General features: G+C 50.6%; 1 protein-coding gene across 3 annotated transcripts in view; it reads left to right on the top strand.

The window, feature by feature from the left end:
• The window catches only part of GSE1 (Gse1 coiled-coil protein), a 198,895-nt gene that overhangs the window by 15,929 nt on the left and 160,287 nt on the right, over nt 1-22,679 (top strand). The window contains exon 1 of one of the 3 annotated variants that reach the window (XM_063312911.1): nt 1,170-1,200. The exons of the other annotated variants lie outside the window; for them this stretch is intronic. The gene's annotated coding sequence lies outside the window, so the exon portion shown is untranslated. Of the gene's footprint in view, nt 1-1,169; nt 1,201-22,679 lie in introns of those variants that run through there. 3 annotated transcript variants of the gene reach the window in all.

Raw genomic sequence — 22,679 nt, 5'->3', positions numbered from 1 at the left:
AATCAAAAGAAGTTTCTACGGAGAATTCTTATACATAATTCCATTTCAAACTCAGTCATCCAATGTTCAAAACCCATAAACTCTTTTATCTACTTTAAATCTTCCTAGTAACTGTAAATAAGAAAACTATTGGCAAGTATGTCCCTCTGCCACCAGTTCTTCTCTTGATTTTATTTGGTATTCCCCTTGACAAAATTCTAGAATCTCACAGTAAGTTAGCCATTTGTGTTTGCCTCTTATTTCTCGTCTGTAAAATGCTCCTTGTGCTGAGAGCCACAAAGGTGTTTTCGGGCACAGCCTGGGTTTCTGTCTATTCCATATTCTCAGTATGGCACTTCTAGCATAATATTTAAAATCCACATTAACCTTGACCTTGTCGTACCACAGATACCCATGCCACACAAATCTCAGGTTATGTCCTCCTAACTCCAAAACCTTCTATTTTTCAACAGCACCCACCCCTTCATCCAAACCAAACAGCAAGCTGCAAAGAAACACCCCCTCTTTCCTTTGCATCCTGTGGCACCTTATATTTAACTCATGGTTTTTTCCCCTGCCACACAAATTTAGATATATCCTTTTGCCACTGTTTAAATGGTGCATCAGTTGTCAAAACAGGTATTGTCTGAAACAAAAACATCATTCTAGGCAGGCCATTCATTTTTATCACAGAAATTCTCTGAAAATAAAAAATTCAGTAACCCTTACTTTAGGGTTGCTTTGTTTACAAAAAACCTTACTGTGGCTTTTGAGCTTGTGGCAAGGCTGGTCAGGAGAGAAAATGAAGGAACAAAACTAAGCAAAAGTAAAACAAATTTGTAAGAAAAAACAGTAACATCAGAGGCAATGTGAGGAAGATAGTGGAGGACACCACATGAAACTCAGGCGGTAAAGAGTTTCATAGGTTGGCACTGCTATAGATAGGTTGGTGGTGCCAACTGTAGCTCTCCCTTTAGACCAGTGTTTCCCAACCTTGGCAACTTCAAGCTGTGTGGACTTTAACTCCCAGAATTCCCCAGCCAGCATTAACAGTGTTATAGATGCTCGCTACCATGGGAAAAGATTGTTGAATGAGTCATGTCTGGATGAAAATGAGCTGGACCAGGGTAATAGAGTCTGTTGCTGGCATTGTTTTTTAAGATCTGGGCCTCCGAAGTGTGCAACTGAAGGGACGTGTCCATCCTTTTTCAGTCTGTCAAAGTAAGAAAGTAAAAAGTAAACCCTGCTGTTACACACACACACACACACACACACACACACACGCTTTGCCGAGATCCTGAGACTTGCAGCTCCCAGAATTCCATGGGCCGTGCAGGGTGGGAATTCTGGGAGATGCGCTCCCGTGCCATCAGGAGGCGAACCCCAGCTGCGCTCGCCTCTGCTTACCAACCTGGGCAGTGATGAGGGGAGGGGGCAGAAAGGTCTCTGTTTCAACTGAGGTGGCCTGTATGGGCACATTTGTTCAGTATTTGCAGAGTTAGTAAAAAATTAACGTTCTGAAAGACGGTTGTAAAAGCTGAGCAAATGGGCGCTTAAGTCAACAAATGCAGGCTGTGTGCGTGTATGGGGGGGTATGTCCTCCAGAGAAGGGATGAAGGAGCGCCTGGTTTGCTGATTGCTGCAACATGGTTGGGGTTGGTAGTAGCTACTAAGACCAGCTTTGCCTATGACAGATCTCCCTTCCAGAGGCGCTGGACTGCAACTCCCATCCTGCCCGGCCTGCGAAGGAAGGCCAGGCTGGGTCCTGCTTTGCACCTTGTATTCTGGTGTCAAGACAAGGTGTCAACTCTGCCACCGTGGTTGGTAAGCCATGGTGGGTTGGGTACACGTGGAACAAGCCACGATGCCCTGATCAGTCCGTGGTGGCTTGGTGCAATTGTGAACCCGCCGTTGTTTTTGCATCTTTGGAGAACAAAACTAGACTGCTGTTCCTCCTGCAAGGTGATTCTGTGGAGAATCATCCCAGGCAGGGTGTTTAGCAATCCAGGAGGGGCAGCTGCTGCTGCTGCTGAGGCAAGAAATAGTCTTTAATTTTACTTTTCAAACTCCGGGCTCCCTCACCCTTCTCATGGGGAGACCCCCTTCAGCAGTAACCCCTCTGCGTCCTCCTCCTCCCACGCCACTCTCCTGCGGCTGGCCCTGCCTTTGATTCCCTTCTGTTTTCTTCTTTCCTTCAGTCCTCTTTCATGCTGAGGTGCCCTTGCGCCCACACTGGAGTTGGAAGATGCTGAGCTTTGTGCCTCATTGCGCCCCGAGAGCGCCTGGCAGGGCAGAGGCGGAGGACGGTTCCCGCTTGGCTCTTAGTGGCAAAAATCTCCTGGGTGGCGCTGCCCCCTCCCCGTTGTGGCGGGAGGACACGGACACACCGGCTCTTTTGCAGCAGTGCCGGCCTGTGCGCTCCCTCCTGGCTGCTTCCTGCTAATCGAGTCAGCTCCGCTGGGTCTGTCACCTGCTCCAGGCAGCTGCAGCTTGCGTTGTGCTGCCAAGTGGCTGGCGGGCGGGCGGGGGACTTCTTGTGAGGCCTGTAGCCGCCTCCCCTCCCACCTCCTGCTCTCTTTCCCTGCCAGGAACAGTCGCCCTGGGGCACTGCGACCTTAGCAGGTGTTTTGGAGAGCGCGAGCCTGGTGTCACACGTCCTCCTCAAGTGGCCACAGCAACGGCTGGCCAGCGTCCTTGTGCCAGGCTCCTCCTGGCTTGTGGGAGGGCACCAACGACCCCCTCTGCCGCCCTCCCCGCCAGCTGCTTCGATATCTGTGCCAAGATGGCCAGGTGCCAGCCTGGTGTGGCGAGCAAAGATCCAGCAAGCAGGCAACCTCTGTTTTGTCCTTGGTGTGTGGCCATTTTCAGCTCCAAAGCCTCTGTTGTGAAATCTCTTCTCTCCAGCAACAGGATCCTTAAAATCCTATGTACTAGCCGTAGATTTGTGGTCTGGGAGGAACGGGGTGCTGGGGTGCTCCCCCCCCCCAGTTCTCTGCAGGAGAGGGTAGCCGTCATGGCCTTGATTTGCAAGATCTTTGGGTCTGACGTGGTGAGCAATTCAGCGCACGTTAATCCACACCTACCACCCTGTTTGCAAGCCCTCGGCTGACCCAGGGTAGTGCCCCGTGTTGGTGTTGCATTAAAGGGGTTGCGAAGCGCTCTTGCACTTGCTGCTGCGTCAGGAGACACTGGTGAGCAGAGGCTGACCAGGATGCCCGGGACCCCCATGGAAAAGATGCCCTTGGGGCCTGTAGCTGGCTCCTTTGAGCCACTTTCAGCGTCCTGTAAGAAAGGGGAGAATTGGCTGAAGTCCTGTGCGACCCGAGGGTGCTTGACTGAGGAAGAACATCCACTTTCTGTATCATCTCTGGTATTTGTAGCTTTAAAACAAATATAGTTTGTTTGTTTATTTTCTATCCCACCTTTATTTTTTTTATAAATAACTCAAGGCGGGGAACATACCTAGTGCTCCTTCCTCCTCCTGTTTTCCCCACAACAACAACCCTGTGAGGTGGGTTGGGCTGAGAGAGACTGGCTGGCCCAAGGTCACCCAGCCGTCTTTCATGCCTCAGGCAGAACTAGAACTCACGGTCTCCTGGTTTCTAGCCCGGCACCTTAACCACTAGACCAAACTGGTTCAGTTTACTTCCAAGGATGGGAGCTTTGTTGCATTAAAAGGAGCTGGCCTCTGTCCGATGCCACTCGCTTGTCGTATTTCCCCCCCACTTGGAAACCTCCCCATCTGAGAGATCCCTCCTGATGATCTGGGCTCTGCTTCGGACCTGCCAGTGTCGGCCAGCTGAAGTGTGGGGTTAGTGCTTGTGTGCAGAAGAGGGAAGAGATCTGGGTGGCTCAGGGCAGATCTTACACACACACACACCGTATTTGAGTAAAGGTTACCCATTTGGCGGGGGGGGGGACTCTATTTCTTTGCATAGCTATTGCTAGACGCCCAGATCTCTGTTGCTTAAGACGGGTGGCCACGTAAACCTTTGGGGCAAATAATTAAATAAATGGATGTGCCTCTTAGTTAGACTTAAATCCCTCCTTCCACCCAGGAGTCTTCAATCCTGTGAGGTGGGCTGGGCGGAGGGCGATTGCCAGCGCCAGTCCCCCACGGCTGAGGACGGACTTGAACTCGGCTTACCCAGATTCTGCACCGACACCTTATCTGGGTTCCCCCTTGCTCAGGATCTGCAATCCCACCGGCAAGCGACGGGGCCTTTTTGGTGGTGGGGTTCTCCGATCTGAATTGCTGCCCGTGGCAAGCCTGCCTGTCTCCAGCACGGTGTTGTCTCCCCTCCCGGCCTGCTCCCTTGGGAACTGGCTGGGGTTTCTGCAGATCGGTTTTCTGTGCTGATGGGCTTTTGTCCTCTTTTTAGCTCTGTTCTGCAAGTCTAAAAAGTTTGTTTCAATAGAAGAACAACTCTGCAGCTCTGGGTCGAACTGTGGAGCCCTTGGTGCTCCCTGAGCTTGGTGGTGGCATGCAGATGTTTCATTACCCGACTAGGCAACATCGGCCGTGTTTATTTCTGCAGAATGTGTCAACATACCTTTCCCCTGTAGGTTTGTTTGTTTTGGCCTTCCTTTCATTGTTCCTCTGCCGCCTTTTAAAAATCCTGCCACCTTTCGTTTGTTGGCTTGTTTTTTTTTTCAACGAGCCCTTAGATCTACATGGTTCTGCCTTTCCAGTGGTTTTGCATTTTGCTGGAAGACCGAACGCAGGGTTTTAAAAAAGAAAAAACCTAGAACTATTATTCTGGGGTTACTGTGTTCCAGTTTTGCTTTGGGGCCACGAGATATTTTATTGTGTTAACGTTCAAGGTGACATCTAAGGATATTCGTTTCAGGTGCACTCAGGTTTCAAGGTGGCATCTAAGGACATTTGTTTCGCGTGAAACCGTGTCTGGGCTTACTACACTCAAGTTGTCCCTTCAAAGTGGCCCTGGGGTGGCTGTCCCCTCCTGCCTTCATCCTCTCCTGGAGGATTCCCCCCCTTCCAAACCGCGGCTATCTTGCTGTTGGTAATCTCTGCTTGAGCTCTGAAGCTGGGCTGCGATCCAGCTGGGCTGAGCTGGCTCTGCTGGGCAGGCCCCGTGCCTGCCTTGTGACGGGGCAGTCGCATCTCCCCTCCACGCCTTGTCTCCTCCCACTGCATGGTGGACCAGCAGGCAAAACATGGGGCCAACCAGGCTTGCCTTGGTCCTGCAAGCAAGGGACAGAGGGAGGGTGTGCCAAGGCGGGCACTGGTGTGGAAAGGGTGAGGAAACCCGCCCATCCCTCTCCAGCAGTTGGTCATCCTGTCCAGTCAAGGGGCTAATTGGGAATAGACAGATTCCTGCTTTCCACTCCCTGTTTGGCCACAAGCTTCCTCGGAAAATTTCCAGGAAAATTGGCAAAGGAGGGCAACCCCTTTGTTACCCATCCGGTGGTGTCCCAGGGGCTCAGCAAGGGATTTCATTCAAAGTCCTTCCAGCTGCAGCTGTTCGGGGTCAAGCGTGGTTTTGCCGATAGCTTGGGCTTTCTTTGAGGGGGAAGTGGGACACTAGCAGGCTAAGAGCTTAAGCCATGGTTAGTTTAACTTGAGTTTATTGGATAAACCATCATCTTTGTCTACATGAAGCCCCACATTGCTGCTTGTAAACCACAGTGGTAGATTTTGCACAACTAGCCAGCAGTATGGCTCACCACCATTTTGAACGTGCCAACTTTGCTTGTGCAGCAAGCACCTTTTTAAATAAATGGATTTTTCCCACCTTTCTGGGTGCTGGTGTCAGTTCATACCTGGCAACTAAAATTATACCAATCAAAGGAGGTTAAAATTATACCTTCTAGAACGCCAGTGGTAACTCAGCCTGTATCTAAAAAGCATACATTAGTAATTCCTCGAGGGAGGTGAGTACTCCTCCTTAATTCCCGTTTTGTCATCCTCTCTCTGACTGGTTGAACTTGTTTTCTTGGTTTCAAAGTGTGATTTTTAGACTTTGGTGGTGGAGAATGTAGACGCTGAACTGGGGAATGAATGCTTTCCAGGGTGTTTTGGCGCCAATCATGGGGCTTCATCCTTGTGCTTTCAGTTCTGTGTTGAGCCAGGAGCTTGCCCACCTAAGATGAGGCCTAAGAATGGAGAGAAGAGAAGTTCGTATCTCAGTCCCACTTTGCAGGGATGGTGTTAACATTTCTGAGAATAGCTTTGTATCAGCACTCTAATCACTATATGGTTAGCCTCAGATGTTTCACCAGGTGACGTTCTAGGAGCTGATTCTGCATGCCTGAAGCTCGGTTGGTTTTAATTTTGACACTTGGTGGCTTAATGTGTGGTTTGAACACATCCTCCTTTCATCAGTTGACGGTTCGTTGTGTCCTGCAACCCCAGAAAATGGGTTAATCCAATATCAAGCTGAGCAAGAAGTGTAGACTCAGGGTGCAAGAAAGAATTAGCGTGATTTTTGCCCCTCCTCTGGTTTTGTTCTAATAATATTTGCCAAATGAAAAGATGGGGTTTGAAGGGCAGGGCTTGCCCTCCCAAGAGCATCAAAAGCCTTTTGCACCCAATAATTTGGGAATAGCTTTAGAGCACCCCCTGCTGGAGCATTTTAGCACCACAGGTCTTGAGCAGACAGCATGCTCACACTTTGGGATGGGGTAGCTTCAAGGTGATAAGCACCCTGTTCCTGGGGGCGGGGTGCCTTTCTCTCTCTCTCTAGAATTTGTCTCAAGAGCGGCATCCCATAATCATAGCCGTTTCTAAGCCAGTGAAAAATACAGGTAGTCCTCACTCAATGACCATTCGTTTAGTGATGGTTCAGACTTACGATGGTGCTGAAAAAACCAACTTACAGCTGGTGCTCACACTTTTGACCATCACAGCGTCCCTGAAGTCACACGATCACGATTTGGGTGCTTGGCAATCTGTTTGCATTTATGACCGTTGCAGCATCTCATGGTCATGTGATCTCCATTTGCGACCTTCCCGGCCAGCTTCTGGCAAGCAAAATCAATGGGGAACCATGTGATTCACTTAGCGACATGCGGTTTGCTTAATGATTCGCTTAATGACTGCTGCAAAAATGGTTGTAAAATTGGGTCGAATTCTCTTAATGACCGCTTTGCTTAGTAACTGAAATTCCAGCCTCAATTGTGGTAGTTAAATGAGGACTACCTGTAAGAGGTGGGTGTTAGTCCTCATCAATATTACAGTGGGATCAGAGGGGATCAAAGCTCGAGGCTTGGGAGGCCTGTGTTAAAGGCGTAGCTCGGCTTTCCAAACTCGATCCCCTCCGGATATCTTGGACTTCAGCTCCCATAATTCCCAGCCTTAATTATGGCAGTTGAATTGTTGGGACGGAGTTGGGTGGATGCAAAACAAGGGCGCCTTTTCAGCTGTAGGGCCTTGGCAAAAGAATTCCCTTTTCCGGACTTCTCCCTGCTTGGCTTCTCTGGGCAAGAGTCGGAAAACGGCGACTCCAGTCTCCCCTCTGCGCTGCTTTTCATATGCTTCCATGCCGGTTGGTTTTTTAAACCTTTGTTGCTGATGAGCCTGGATTTTAGCAGCTCATTGAGGGGTGCCGCGCGAATCAGATCTTGGCTGCGAGACCAAGTGGAAACCTCGGAGGGAAGACAGCTGCGCAGTGCAGGCTGTTGGTCTTCAGAAGGCGCTTTCGAGCTGGCAAGATTGGGCCTGGGGCGTCTTTGCCGGCTGAAGCCTTGCAAGTAAAATGGAGCATGAAGAAGTCCTTTTAGGGGCAGGGAGTCACAAAGTAGGCTTTGCATATGTGTGGGAGCATCACCGGTGGGCATCCCTCTCTTGCTGAACCCCATTCACGTGGCGTTGCAAAACGAGGGGTACCCATCCCAGAGTGACGGACAGGCAGCCAGCAAGTGGTGGGGTCAGGGCCCCCTCAGTAGGTTGGCAGTGGCAGTTTTCTGCTGGGGGCCTTTGGTGCAGGCTGGGGAGGCCCGCGCGGCACAGCCTCGCCGGCTCTTAATCCGACGCGCCGTTTTTGTCTCTGCTGCAGAACAAGTCGACAGCCCCAGGGTCAGATGGCAGATTCATAACTTGGCAGGGAGACATTTCAGAACAATAAAGGTGTCTGGCTGTTGATCAGGTCATTTTTTATCCTGGCCTTCCCCCAGCCCCCTTTGCTTCGCTCCAAGCTTCGGATTTATGGCCAGGGGAGAAATACATGCAACTGAACAAGGCGCATGGACATGCACGGGCACTCTCCGGTGCCAGATGCCAAGGCCGTTCCTTCCCTTCCCCTTGGCTCCCCTCGGCTTATCTCTGCCTCCACTCCCTGCTCAGCCCCTAAGCTGCGATGTTTACCTCCAGCTCCTCTGACGGTTTGTGAAGATGCCTGGCGGAGCAGAGGTCACTGAACTGCGAATGTTATGACATGACATTCTTGTGTCTGCGCTTTCAAGATGCGGGACGCAGCCAGAATGATAAGTGAGCCCACTGACACTGCTGCCTGTCCGTCCTTCCTTCCTTCCTTCCTTCCTTCCTTCCTTCCTTCCTTCCTTCCTTCCTTCCTTCCTTCCTTCCTTCCTTCCTTCCTTCCTTCCCCCCCCCCCGCCTTATCTCTCTCCCTCTCTCTTTCTTGCTGTATTCCTCCCCTGGCTCAGATCTGCCTCCTTCACTCTGCTCTCCAGAGGAAACTGATAAGGGTCCCCCCTCCCTCACTGGCCCCTTTTGATTCTCATTTCTGGCCAAAAAGGCTGAAGAGAAGGAGTGATGGGTAGAATAATTTGAATTTGTGGAATAGCGGGGGCTGTTTCTCTGGCTTTGAGTAGAGAAAGTGCTAGTGTCCTTTGCATGAAAAGCCCCAGGTTCAGTCTCTAACGGGGCTGGAGAAACAGCTTGAGAGCGGCTGCCAAACAGTGCTGGCAATACTGGCCTGCATGGGTCAAGGGATGGTTGGTAAACTGCACCATACCTTCCAGTGCATGCATGATGTTTCGATTCCAGGCCTCTCCAGAGAGGGCTGCATCCCTCCCTTCCACCCTCCCGCCATCTTTATTCCGAAACACTCGAGCTGCTGCCAGTCAGGGTTGTCAGGACTGGGTGAGTGGACCAATAGCACAATAGCACAGCTTCCCATGTCTCTGCCCATGCAGGAAATTCCCATTGGCTCCCAGAGATCTCTATAGAAGCTAGGAGAGGCTCTGGCCCGAATCCCCGAAGAGTTGCTGCCAGTCAGGGTTGGCCATATAGGGTCAGATGGCTTTGTGTTCTGGCTTCAGGCTCCTAGATTCAGTGCATCTCCATGAGGTCGGTACAAGGGCATAATCAAATGCAGCGGCTTGCAGCGGCAAGGCTCGTTCAGTGCCAGCTGGTGTGTGATCTGCCATGTTGGCTCTCAGCATTCCCTATGGAGGAGTATAAAGAGGCTTCAGGGTCTCCCAGTGTGGCAGGATGTGGTGAGAAGTCTCGCTCTTCCGTGCATTAACTTGAGTGCTGCTGGGCCATCCCTGTGGGAAGAGGAGAAAATAGATAGGCTGGCTTGACTCATCACTCACCCGAAGCTGGGGTTTGCTCATGATTGCTGGTTTGCCCAACATGACAAGCTGGAAACCATTGGCCTGGCACAGCTGGTTGAATCCTCAAAGCACACTGAACCGGAGGAGCATCATGATGGTCTAACGCAGCGTGACAACCAAGCTTGAAGGATCCTGAGTGGCCGACTGTATTTGCACAAGATCAGAGAGGGTTTCTGGCCCTTTTCTGTACATCTCAAGCTTCATGCTCATCCCATAGGTGCGTGAGCTGCGCACTCTTCAAAGTGCGGCAAGCTGTACTTTGATGCCTATAGACTTGAAGGCCTTCCCACCTCGAAGGGCACCTGCAAGGGTAGAGGCTGCTCCCAAGGGCATTATGGAGGGCAAAGCTAAGATGGTGTGTATGGGTGAGAGGAGAGGCTGGATGATCTGACCAGTTCCCCCAGGTTGGGGTCTGGGAGAGCTTTCAATTCTCACTGCAGATTTCCACAGAGGGCCTTCAGCTGTCATTTTTGTCATGAGAACAGGGAAGAGGAAGGGGCCAGACTGTTTCTGAAACAGGGAGGCTGGGCCAGAAGGCAAACATATGTGGTTGGGAGGCCAGTACAGGCAGTCCTCGCTTAATGACTACAATTGAGACTGGAATTCTGGTTGCTAAGTGAAACAGCCATTAAGTGAATCCGACCCGATTTTATGACCTTTTTTGCAGCGGCCGTTAAGTAAATCCCTGGGTGTTAAGTAAACCACGTGGTCATTAAGCGAATCACGCAGTTCCCCATTGATTTTGCTTGTCAGAAGCCATCTGAGAAAGTCGAAAATGGTGATCATGTGACTACAGGACACTGCAATGGTCATAAATGCGAACTGGTTGCCAGGCACCTGAATCGTGATCATGTGGCCGTGGGGATGCTGTGACAGTCGTAAGTGTGAGGACTGATCATAAGTCAGTTTTTTCAGCACCATTGTAAGTCTGAACCATCACTAAATTAATGGTTGTTAAGCAAGGACTACCTGTAAGTCCTCCCCCACCCCCCACTGTTCCTTCGACAATGATCAACCTTTAGTATTTTATAGAGCGGGGAGCATTTGAACCCAGGCGAGCCCCGACCGTGAATCTGGTAGAATGGGCGCAGACTCAGCAGAGTGTGCTCTTATGCATGAGTTTAGGATGGAAATCCAGTGTTTTGGAGCCTTTTGCAAGGGTAGGGAATCGCCTTTTGTATGAAACCGGGCAGGAGAACCACGTCTGCAGGTTGCGGGGGGCAAGGCCTTTATTCCTGCCTTGATGGAGAACGAACAAATGAACTTCCCCCTTAAGTTGGGGCTGCTTTGCTTGTAGCAACACCCTTTGCACCCCACCCTTTCCTTCCCTGCCTGATACGATCGCCATCCAGTCTCTCTCTCAGTGCAGGAAGATGGGTATCGGAGGGCCTGCAAAGGATCTCTCCAATCGCCTTTGACATGCTGCGGGGCCGGCGGGCCAAGGGTGGCAGTGCTTCGAGTGTTAACATAAACCATCTGTGTGCGTGTGTGCAAAGGGGAAAGTGGAGAGAGAGAGGGGGAGGGAGGGAGTCTGTGTGCAACAAAGACCGAGGGGGGAGGAAGGGATCAGAGACCAAGCGGAAAAAGAGAAAAGAGGTCAAGTCCTGGGAAATTAAACGTTCATAAACGTTGGCCCAAGCGCTCAGAGAATGTAGGGCAGACCCATTAAATCTCATTAAAGTTTCATACCTAGCAGAGCCACTTCAGGCAGACCTTGGACATGGCTTTAATTTGATGGGTGTTAAGGGAGAATTATCAAATAATTGTGCCAGCTGGGGACTAGCTTTTATCGTATGACGCGGAAAGTCTTTGCAGCTTTTCCTGCACGTCCAAAGCAGCTCCCGGGAGCTGACATGGTTCTGAGAGAGGGATCGGTTTCAGATGCTTCTGTTTCCCCGCTTGTCTGGGCCTTTGCTGTTTCGGCGGTCTGAATGTCCTTGCCCGGTTGATAGACATTGGAGACCCAGCCCAGCCCCTGCTGGTGCTTCTCCTCGGATGGGCTTGCTGGCCATTTTGGACCACTGGCTCTTTCTCCAGCTGAGAATGCTGGAAGCTGAAGCCTCCCCCCCCCCTGCACTTTTGGGTTGAGAAAGGTGGGGAGAGGTTATCTCAAAATTCCCTGGCCTGGATTATGGATGGCTTGAGGGAATCTCCACTGGTCTTCAATACCATGATGGTTGGGCTGCAGGAAATGCAGCCCCTGACCTTTCGCAGGTGCTTTTGTGGGAGCAGGAGCTCAGATTTGTGACTGGATTTTCGGAATTCATTCATTCATTCATTCATTCATTCATTCGCCTTTCTTTTTAGAATGGGGCTTGGCTCACTTCTTTGAACCCTCTAACGTTTGTGCTAGCAGCAGCGCCACCAGGCAGCTGTCTTCCCTTTGTTTCTTGTGTGGTTCGTTTCAGGCGCCAAGATGGGGCTGGAACCCAGGACTTTTGGCACACCCTGTGGGTGTCCTGCCACCAAGTTGCACCCAAGTATAGCATCCTCTGAAAACCCTGGCGTGGCTGTCTTCCCGGTGATGTCTGCCAACTGCCCTTAATGAGCCATCTCTGGCATCGGAAGGGCACCAGGGCCCCTTGGGCAGTATGGCTCTCCCGGGCCAGCGTTTTTTCCCCCATGCCCCATGGAAAAATGGACTAACGGCTTTTCTTCCTTTTCCCTGTTATTTGCAGCACTCTCCAAAGACGCAGAGCCAATACCTGCGCGTGTCTTACAAGTGACGTGTGTGTGCGTGCCCAAGTGGTGTGTGTGTGCATGTGCACAGCTGGAAGCGACCTTTTTTTCTGCTCTCCCTTCCATTTGTCATCCCCTGGAGAAGAAGCCTGAACAAATGGAAGCTGGGGTCCTCTTGCGGCTTACACACCGATGCAGGCAGGCATGGCGGATGGTGTGTGTGGGGGGGGTGGCTGACACATCTGGAAGGCTTTTAGAGCACAGAGCAGCAAACTGCAGCCTTGAGCATCAGCAGCAGGCACGTGACGGACCAGCTCCTGGCTGCAGATGGGCAGCGTTTCTGCTGGCTTTTCCCAGAGTGCAGAAAAGCAGGCTGTGGCCTGCCCCATGTTCAGCAAATGGGAGGGAGGACAGATGTGAAATCTAAAATTCATTTCCAACAGACGGAGCTGCCCCTTGCATACAATTGAAAGCCCCCCGGGCTGCCACGATCTTGGGGTTCTTGACCTGTTAGTGCCTACCAAGTGCACATCTTCTGCTGGGGGTTGGGCCGTCCCAGGGCAGGGAATTGAGCGGACTTTCCTCCTTGAAGGAGGGGGAAAAGAGAGAGGATGATCATCAGATACGTAGCACAGAGGGAGAAGACAGAGGACCTGCTTCCAGCAATTGAGACGCACAGGGTTGTAGCCCAGCCCACAAATCTGGATGGGATTTTTTCTGAAACTCCTTAAAAAAAAAGGAAAGAAAAAAAGATGTGGGGGGAATGAACATCAAAATATATAAAATAGTCTGAAAACGCTTCTCTTTCACATTGGTAAAGCAGAAGTTATGGCCTGGGAGAGGAACTGGGAACCGCCCCCCCCCCGCCTCTCCAAACTTCTTCATTTTATATCCCAGGAAAGCTGATCCTTTTATCTAGGTATTTATTCCTTGGTTGCGGTTTCTGTTCACTGAATTCAGCCTGGAACAGAATTGTCCATTCTGGAGCACTGTCCACATCTCCAGCTGCAGGCAGGAGGTAGGACCTGTGGCCAGCAGTGGCTGAAATACCTTGGATTTTGGCATGCCTGTGCCTTTCGTGAGCATCTTTGAAGAGTGTTTGATTATAGGCAAGAGGCCTCGGTTACGTTTTGCTCCCAAATGAAGATTTCTGTGGTTGAGCTTCATGGAAACCAGGAAAGAGAGAGAGAGTGTGTGTGTGCGCACAGGCACGCGCAGCTTTTCAGGGTTCGTGTGATTAAGTCCCTTCTCTGACTTAAATTCCTGCTATGAGACTTTTCACAGGATTGTCCATTTTTTCACTGCTTTCCAACCTTGCTGCAGCTAGAGATGGGTAGAAGACACAAACGCTTCCCCATTTTCTGTGCTACATGCATGTGTGACACCATGCATTCCTGGGGATTTCGGCAGACTCTTGACCCGACCATAATTGGGACTTATATTTAATTTTACCCCTTCTTTCTGTAACTCATAAATGTCCCCGTTTAAAGAGGATTAGTGCTAAGTTGTGAGTCCCAATTTTATTGGAAGATGGAGCGTAAGGTTGCGTTCTCCTGAGCAGGCAACGCAGAGGTGAAGCGAGGGGAGTTCGAAGGCTGATGAATTATTCACTGTCCCCGGATTTCACATTATTCTCTCCATGATACTTTTACAACCTGTCGGTAAATAAAAACATTCTACATTATTTATAGGGACAGGCCTGAACTGGTGGGCAGGATATACAGTTGCTGCTAAGGGAGGGGTCCTGGTGCCCCCCAGATGGAGAAGGAAGGGAGGAACCCAGGAGACCTCTTGATTTTTTTTTAATGCTTTTAATATTTGTAGGCTGCTATGGAAAGAAAGCAGCATAAACCTGGATTAAACCAAAAGAGGTTTGCTAATGTTTTGCTGCAAGTGTTGTGTTTATAGCTTTTGCAATTCATTCCTCCCAGAAGTTAGTTCTGGATGGGTTATCAAAGTTTGGGTCCAACTATTATGTAATTTAGTAATGTTTCAGGTTGGCAATCAGATGGGATGGATGGATGGATGTTGTTGTATTCCCCGTAAGTAACAATAGTTTGCTCTTAAGGTAGCTTTGTAGGACTGCAGTCCATCTTGCTGCTTCAACTGAAGTTGGCCATTTTTTCCGCCCTCCTGGCTTTGATCTGTGCAGAGAAGAAAATCCGGTTTAGCTTGCTTGGCTCTTGGCAGAGCAGACCTCACCAAGGCTTTGCTTCTCCTCCAAAGCTTTTCATCTCTCCCCCCCCCCCCCCCCAAACACACTTCCTGCCTGAATTGAGCCTGTGCATCTGTCTGAGGTGGTTTCTGTTTGAGCCGTCTATTTTGGGTTGTCCCCAGGAGCTGTTTTTAATTTGTGGTTCCTCCTCTGCATCCTCGGTGCAGCCTCGGAGTGGTGTTTAAGTAATCCTGGGCGGGAACAGCTAATGGAAAGTTGAACCATTTTACATGGACCGTGCGGTTAGCCCGTGGTTTTGAATCTTCTCGCACCAGGGGATGCCGACCTGGTGTGTTGACCTTGGCCAGGGAGGGCTGGGTTCTGGCAGGATGGAGCTGAGCTCTCCTCTGTGTTGGAACCAGGGTGGGCTTGGCAGACCCAGTTTCTGTCCTTTGGCAAGAACTGAGGTCGTGTCTCCCACATGGTTACGTTATCTGCCTGGTGTGAGACCTTGGGTTCGGCTTCAGAATCCAACACTCAGCAGAAGGCTGTGGATTCTGCAGGTGAAAGGGAACCCTCTGAAGCAGGATTGGAGGCCAGGACTGATTGTTATTGATTATGTGCCATCAACTCGTTTTTGACTCCTAGCAACCACATAGATAGATAACCGGGTCTTTTAGGTCTATCAACGGTGCTTCCATCTGTGGAATCCTCGGTGCTCTCTGAGCTTGGTGGTTTGCTGCAACATCTTCAGTGCTGCAAGAATGTCTGCAAGCCAACCACCAAGCTCAGAGAGCACCAAGGACTCCACAGTTCAACCCTGAGCTACAGAGATTCTCTTCTGCTGGCGCGTCCCTCCGCCACCGTAACTGAGTCCATCCACCTTGGTGTTGGTCATCCTCTTCTTCTCTTTCCTTCCATCTTTCCCAGCATTAGGGCCTTTTCCAGAGAGCTGGGTGTTTGCATAATGTGTCATAATTTGAGCCTGGTCATTAGTGCCCTGAGTGAGAACTCTGGGCTGATTTGTTTGATGGTCCATCGGTTTGTCTTCTTGGCTGTCCACAGTATTCTCAGGAGTCTTCTCCAGCGCCAAAGTTCAAAGGCGTTGATACTCTTCCTGTCCTCCTCCTTGAAAGTCCATGGAGGCCAGGAGAGATGGAAAAAGGCCTGCAACCGCGTAGGGGCTGTGTGGCATTGCAGCTTATTGACGAAACTACAGTTAAGCAGATGAGGGCTTCATCCATATGTGCAAACCCAGTTGGAAAGGAGGAGAATGATCTGGGTTATTGTGCCCCTGAAGCTGCTTACTTCAGATTTGACAGGTTTACTGGCGTGTGGAGAAGCTGGAAGCGCTGAGGCTGTTTAGAGCGTTGAGGCCACGACTTTGTGATCAGACGGTGGATATAAATTCACATGACGGATCCGGTATCACTTCATTGAGCTGGTGGCAGATCCATTGAAGGGCTGTGCGATAGCGCACTCTTTCCTAGCTTCACCCTGTGCTGGAATACATTAAATACCATGTATTTATGGCTGGCTGTTGTTGTACTGTGGGCCAGAGAATGCGGTTTTTGCAACTATCATCTAATTTTATGATGGGCATTAAAGCCGGGCCTATAATTTGCACCTTTTTATTCATTAGACGTTGGAGCAGCCATAAGTCAAGACTGTCCAGGCATTTAGATGCAGATCCGGAAGATAAACTATCGACAAGTCAGATGTATTTTTACATTAGTGTGCCTTTACAATAGTTTATGTGGAGAAGGGAATATAAATTGCATTATTAAATATGAACCTCTTTTGTAATGCACTGGCTGGTGTCATGTTGGGAAGCAGTGAGAACTTTTTAAAGTCACTTGGAGAGCAGAACAGTTGCTGGCTTTTTCACAGGGAGCCCCTCTAGGCCCCCACACCCTGTATGGACCCATTAGTATGGCCATGAAAGAGCCATGGAGAAGTCAGCCTTCTTTCATGAACTCCAGGGTGGATCGAGACCACCACTGAAAGAACTGGGCCCTTCGCTCCAGTGAACTCTTCTGGCTGCGAGGAACTTTGTGTTTGCAAAACTGTCCTGTTCCCCCATCCCCTTTGAACCTCACCAAGAGCCCCCCCCCATGGAACGTGCATCTGGAATTGCAGAGAAAAAAGCTCCTTAGAAGCTTGATTTGATTTAATTGAAAGTATCCGATTTAGACACTGCCCGACTCCGGCCGATTCCGGGCGGCGTACAACATAAAAGGAGAATGCAGTAATTGCCAAAGAATAAAAGAGTAAAGGACAACAACAGATGGTGGATCTGGCAGCCACACCCACCCACAGTCCAGCAAGGGCCCCAGCCACCCTCACCCAAGGCCTGGGAGAAGTTGGCGCACTGGAGGCTTGGAAGGTTGGTGATGAGCTCCCAAGTCTGGGTCTACGGAGATCTGCTTCCCTCGCAGGACGTATCCGCAGCGTAGACGTTCTCCTAGATCCAGCACTCTCTCGCTGGCGACGGGCAACAAGAGCTGTTTATTACCCTACATTGGCAGCCAAATTAGGACCCTGTGTTGCCTCTGCAAGGCACATAACCCCCAACCACGCTCCTCTGGGGCTGTTGATGCCCACTTCGTTGGGTGCTCCCAGTGACTGCCTAGATGTTGGAGCTGCTAAAGCACCCGGTCTTCTTCTTTCCTAGGATGAAGATGCTTCTGAATGTAAGACTGTCCTTGGAGAGGAGGGTTGAGGGCGTAGCCAGAGGAGCAAGATGGGAAGGGGGAAGAAGGAAGGAAGGAAGGAAATAGGCCTGGGAGCCCACCTGCTTCTTGGCAGCAGCTCAGGCTGCAAGGTCTCCCGGGTAGCGTTCCATAATGAGCCTTCTGATGCGGCCATTACCCCGGCTTGTTTGACTCCGGCTCGGGGGCAGATGGCTCAGAGCAGAAGAGGATAATCAGGAAGCAGCTGCCGCTTTCCTTGCTGCCATGCCTGGGGGGGCAGCGAGGATGAAGCTGGGAGGTGGGGTGCGGAGTCCTGAGCCTTTGCTGACCCCGTTCGGAGGCCAGGTTGACACAACTCCTGCCTGCCTGCCTTCTGATGGCGTCTTCTCTCTTTCCACGTCCCGGGTGAGGTCAGGTGGGGCCGCAACTGGGGGGGGGGCAAGCGGGGCATGTTGCCTGGGTGCCGTGCTGGGGGGTCGCCAAAATGAGCTCTGGGCGGGCACCAAAATGGGCGTGGAATCCATGCTTGCCCCGGGTGACACAGAGCCTAGTTGCGGCCCTGAGGTCAGGTTCCAAATCTTGGAACCTGCAGAGGTCTGGGCAAAGCCTTCCTCGAGGCACCCATTCCTGGTTTTGAATCCAGCGGTGATTCAGGATTGGCCACACTCTGCTGCATGGACTTTGCACACTGATTTTTGAAGGCAGTAGAGTTGTTAAGTCTTTGCGGGGTCTTTGCTTGCACTTGTCGACTCCGTAGTCTGCCTGATCCTAAAAGTTGCAGAAGGTAAAACTATAACTGAATTAAGATATTGTTGTTGTTGTTATGTTGAGGAGCACAGTATAAAGAACAACCCAAAAGAATAACATTTTTGATTGTTCTTTGGAAATTATCTCAAGGAATTATCCAGGCGACGTCATGTTATGACATTTGCCCAGCGAGGTAGGGGCTTTTTTTTTTTTTTTGGAAATCTGCAGTTGATACAGCCAAAATAACAGTAGTACAGTTGTAGTTGCTGTTATTATTTCAGGTTGTAGGGCCACCCCATGGGATGTGACTCAAGGCGGCACACAGTCCCATTTAAAAATGTAACCAGTCCAGGCTCAAGGCAAAGGACAAGGCCCTGGCATGCTGCTGCACTGGAGTTGGCTGGATGGAGGCTTGAGATGTTGCATGAACACAGCTACTGTGATTTGCAAACTGTGGGTTGTGGCTTAGTGCAAAATGTGAATTGACTCAGCCAACTGTGCCTGGCAAAGTATAGAAACCAGGTGACTGAACCCAAACAGCTGACCGTTCATACTCAGACTGCAAAACCCTTCTTCCCCTTTCCCTGTGCCCCGGCGGCCCCAAGGCTGGCATTTCTCAGGGCTGGGGTTTCCTAAGAAGATTGGGGTGGTGTGAGGGTGTCCTGCCCCTCCCTTGGCCTTTTCTTTTCTGCGGTTGATGCCCCCACCTCCTGGCCCTAGGTAACCCAGGTTAAATGCCTTTGTTTCCGAGGTAATGCAGTTTATATGGCGGGTATGAATAAAATATGATTGTGCCTGGGAAGCTGTCAGGCGTGTGTGTTCCTTGTAGAAAGGTTTCTCCTGTTGCTTCACAGTAAAAGGCTGATTTTGTGTGGGTGTGTGTGTGAGAGAGAGAGAGAGTGATTCTCAAAGCAGGTAAATAAATGGGGGGCGGGTGGTCGTGGTGGCTTTTGCACCAGGAAGAGGCCTGTTTATCTCTGTAGAGTTGTGCCCTTCGCTGACATCCCACCTAGAAAGGATTTGCATGTACCCTGCTAATCATTCACCTGGACGGGCACTTGCCCCACCTGCAAAGACTGGGCTCTGGGCCTTATCGGGGGCTTGCAAATCCAATGCAAATATTGGGCTTGGCTGGGCGTTCAAGAAACAAAGCACATCTCCCTTCCCTGGGCATCTGTCAGGTGTTTTTGAACAGGTGTTAGCCAGGCTGGCTGTTTTAAAGTGTGCGAACTTTGGGGCCCTGGTTAAGAGCCATCTGGCTGGGTTGCTGCAGGAGAGATGTCAGAACAAGGCATCAGCATCAACAGTGAAATCGGGGTTTGGGCCATGGGGGACGTGCGACAGATCGGAACCTTTCCCTTCTGTGTCATTTGAACACATTTGCATCATGCTTTCCAGACAGGGAGGCAGGTAACCAAAATGCCTGTCTCCAGGTTTGTGGAAACAGGTGTGCTGTTCTGGAAATCGCATCTGTCCAGATAGGTGGCCTTTGACCAGAGAAAGTATTATTGCTTTAAAAAAAAAATCTGTGTGCGTGTTTCTTTCCCTGCACCCCTGAGGGCTAGAAACTTTTGGAACAAAATTAGAGAGGCAAAACCTTCACTCAAACATTGCTACGACCATTTTTTCCCCCCAGCCGTGGAGAATAGAGCACATTGCCCATAATATGGAGTCCTGTGTATCAGGAGGGAGACAAAACCAATGGGTGTTAGGGAATGAATGGGGAGCAAAGGTGGGGAGGGAATAATGATGCCTTAACTGGGTTGCCGAGGGGGAGAGGGGGCGCACTGCTGCTTCCGGGTGCTTGGCCTGGAGCAGGCTAGAGAAAATACGGTTCAAATTTCTGCAAGGCCTGGATGCAGCTGGCTGAGTGGAGGCACCAGAGCTGCGTTGGACTCGATAGCCACGTTTCCACCCAGTCAGGTGTAGCCCCATCGTCTGCACCGGAACAACAACCACAACATCTAAAGCTTGTTTAAGATTAACCAATCTTTAATCCTGGCTGGTTGGGAGGAAGGCTTCACGTGCTGTTGGACCTCAGCCTGATCTGTCAGTTTATGACTCAGGGCGTTGCGTGAATGCAGAAAATGGGTCAGTTGAGTAAGCAGAGGAAGTGTGTATTGTTGTCAACCGACTTGGCCAGTTCTTTAGATATGCAGGGCAGCGTGACATTTCTCCACGCCTGGGAATCGTTCTCCTTTTGAGCAGTCTTGGAGGACGGCGATAATGACGCCCGTAATTTACTACGCGTGTGATCAGAAGGACAAGGTGGCACCTCCAGGCACGCATGATGAAGGTTCATTTATTTATTTTTGCAGGACACAAGTCCTTAGGGCCCTGATCCTACAGGCTTCCAAGGGTACGAGAAGGGTGGCTGGAGCCCAGCCTTCCATTTCCGTTCCTTTTCCTCTCTCCTCCCCTGCCAGTCCCCAGTTCCTTTCTGGAACGTGCCAAGGCAGCCTCCAAGTAATTATTCTCAAACAGGCTCTGTGCGAGCACCTGCTCCATTTGTCCCCGAGAATCTCTCATCTCCCCTTCCTGTGCACTAACAGACCGCCTGGTTCCACACGCCTTTGCGCAAGCCGCCAGATGCTCCCGCCCGTACCCGGCTATCATTTCTCTACTGGAGTGGAACGGGGAAAGAGCACCGGGTGTGTTTCTTTCGAGAGCTGTGCATCTGTCACTTGCCACCGCCGTCATTGGAAAAATCATCACCCCACCCAGTCATGCATATGGAATGCGAGGGGGACAGAATATTTATGCAAAGACATCTTGGCGGCAACCGGGGGGGGGATATATAAGGTCTCTTTCCTGCACAGCCTGGAGAGACATAGTCTACTGGGTGGATTCTAGCGTGACCTTCCAAAATACAGATCCAAACTGCTAACTGCCCGGGCTTTCATTTTCTGCTGTGTTGCTGAAAAAAATACTCTGATTCCAAGGCATCAGCAATAAGTTCGAAGTGCCTCTCCCTCTCTCCCATTCCCCACTGATATATCTTAAGTTTAGCCCCCCCCCACAAAAGTGGACATTCAGGATCTGTCAGCTGCTGTGCGGCTTCTCCAACCCTTTCCTGATGACCTCCAGATCCTAGCTGTGGGGCTTCAGTGGGAAGAGTTCACAGCCAGTTTGGCCAGGGAGTTCGCGTGATGGTGGGTTTGGGGTCCCTCCGTTTGGGAACAGGTAATCTTTATTTAAGGAGCACGTTGCCAACTTTAGTTGATCTCAAAAGGCTAAGAGGATTGACCTGGTTAGACAGGAAATCCCAGGGTCATAGGCTAGATGGGGGGATTGGAAAAACACCCAAGGGAAAACCCTAGGCAAGGAGTGAAGTGGTTTCCCCCAGAAATGAAGTGGTTGTGTCTGTGATTCCCCTGGAGTCAAACTTGGTGGGAAAACTTGGTTTTTAAAATCTTTTATTAATACGTATTTTGCATGACGCTCCCTTGAAAAGGGCTGAATCCCGCCAAAGTTCACCTGTCTCAGCAGCATTGTTTGAAGAATGTCAGGTATGGTTTGGCCTGTCCGGAATTGCGCTGCAGCCCACCCATAAACCCAGGGGGGCAACGGGTGGCTGATTGGGAGGAGCACCCGGCAGAGCCAGCTTCAGAATTTGGACTTGTCCGCCTCTAACTTTGGGGAAACTTTTTAGTTGCAGATGCTGGACTGGGCTTCATTCTCCAGGGAGCCACAAAAACAAAGACTTTGATTTCTCTTCTTTCCCTTCCTATCAGTAAAAGAAGGTGTGTGGGGATCCTTGGGTAAGGTTGAGCAAAATTGGGTTTTACACAGCGGTGGAGACATGGAGAACGTGTTGGGGACAACCGTGTTACAAAGGAGGTGGGAACGACTTCCTGACATCCCAGTACTCATCTGAATGGGCCCAAAGTCTCAGTTTACCCGTTGCACAAAGCTGCACTTGGCTTAACTTCGGTTGGTTGAACAAGCCATGGCCAACACCAGATAACCTCCCTCGTGGCTTCTTTCTGCGTGGGGGAATGAGGACGGGCACATCTTCTCTTGTGGCTGGCTGCAAGCTTGGTTTCAGCATGGAAATCTCATGATGTCCATGTCCATGTCCTGTCATGAGCGCCAGGGGGCAGCATGTAAATTTGGATGAGTCATTGGAGTTGGTAGTGTGTGGTTCTCCTGCCGGTGCGTGTTTCATGGAGAGAGATGTGTGCAGGAGTCCTGCTAAGTGTTTAAATGAGTAGGCCATCTCAACTCAGGTTGGTTGTGATGGTTGAAGCCAAGATAATCAGACATGAATCAAGGTGCTGTGCAGGGCGGAGGTGGAGAGGTGTTGAGTTGTGAGTGAGTGGCAACAGCTCCCAACCGTTTGCAGTCCAGATCCCCTGGCCTCTCCTATCCTTTGCCCCCCACTGGGTTGTCACCTTAAGACCAACCCTTTGGGACAGCATCACCCCAGCCAATCTCAGCTACCAAATTCTAGGAAATGCCAGGATGATCTCACTATTTTGGGATGGAAGAAACAAATAAACACAACATGTAAGTGTTTGATCAGGCTTAAAACCTACAAGCGTCACCAAGCCTGGAAAAAGAAACCAGAAATCCTAGTCTGTCCACCCAGGTGATGCACTCTTGGCAGCCCCAAGAATACAGCAATTCCAAGATGAGGTGGGAGCGGGCTATTCTGGGCTAATGCACTGAGCCATCCAGAAAGAGGTGTCTTTGGAGATGATTCTGGTCATCAGCAAATTTGGGGGACGCTGCTGATCTCTTTTGGCTTGACTTTCTCTGCAGAGAGCTTGGTTTGGGCAGCCCACCACACTTCCACCTCTCTCCTTGGCCTAGTGTGGGCGGCATTGACCCCAAATGTCCTGCTGGTGCCGTTGTGGGTTTTGAACAAAGGGTGTTGGGCTTTA

The sequence above is a fragment of the Candoia aspera genome, chromosome 11 (genome assembly GCF_035149785.1).
Source record: "Candoia aspera isolate rCanAsp1 chromosome 11, rCanAsp1.hap2, whole genome shotgun sequence".
Classification (NCBI taxonomy): domain Eukaryota; kingdom Metazoa; phylum Chordata; class Lepidosauria; order Squamata; family Boidae; genus Candoia; species Candoia aspera.
This window is presented reverse-complemented; position numbering and strand designations above follow the sequence as displayed.